The 685-nt window shown below is 37.7% G+C and overlaps 1 protein-coding gene across 1 annotated transcript in view; it reads left to right on the plus strand.

Moving 5' to 3' along the window:
* The window catches only part of LOC118335815 (immunoglobulin superfamily member 10-like), a gene marked incomplete in the record, with an annotated part of 22,699 nt that overhangs the window by 1,608 nt on the left and 20,406 nt on the right, over nucleotides 1-685 (plus strand).

Raw genomic sequence — 685 nt, forward strand, 5'->3', positions numbered from 1 at the left:
ATCTTAAAACACTCTGGATGTAAGCTTCGGTCAGAGGTCCTGACCTGTGTGTGTATCAGTGAGGGATTTCCTTTACCCACCATCAGATGGCCGCTGTTGAAGAACCATGTTGAGTACTCTGTTGTTACGACTGTGTCAAACCACACAGTCAACAGCAGTGTTACTGTTTCTGTAAAAGATCACATCTACACCACTGTCAGATGTGTCAGCAACAATGAAAATGGGGAAGTGCAACAGATCATCAACATAATCATGTCTTCAGAGAGACAAGAAGGTGAACACACACATTACAGTCAGCACCAATCACTTATATTAAGAATGTATCGATAACATAACATTTTATGTGTTCAGCAATCAATCTGGCATCAAGACAGAGCAACAAACGCAACAATAGAGATTCTCTCTCTTGTCAAATATCTACTAAATTTCCCTGAAGGTCAGAGGGTGGCACTCAGCAAAGTAGCAAAAAGCAACCTAATAGTAGCCTATATTCATAACTACAGCCATATTCCTCCACACTTTCTTCTTAAATACAAAAAAACATGATCAAATGATCATGTGGATGAGATGCTTTTTCAATATAGGTTTTCATGTACTTCTGCACTGTTCCTTAAATAAACTTTGATGATGAATAAGAACTGTTTTCAGGATGTTTTTATAACTTAACTGACATCCTAACTTTAAT

The sequence above is a fragment of the Morone saxatilis genome, unplaced genomic scaffold (assembly GCF_004916995.1).
Source record: "Morone saxatilis isolate NCDOM2014 unplaced genomic scaffold, NCSU_SB_2.0 Contig24, whole genome shotgun sequence".
Classification (NCBI taxonomy): Eukaryota; Metazoa; Chordata; class Actinopteri; family Moronidae; genus Morone; species Morone saxatilis.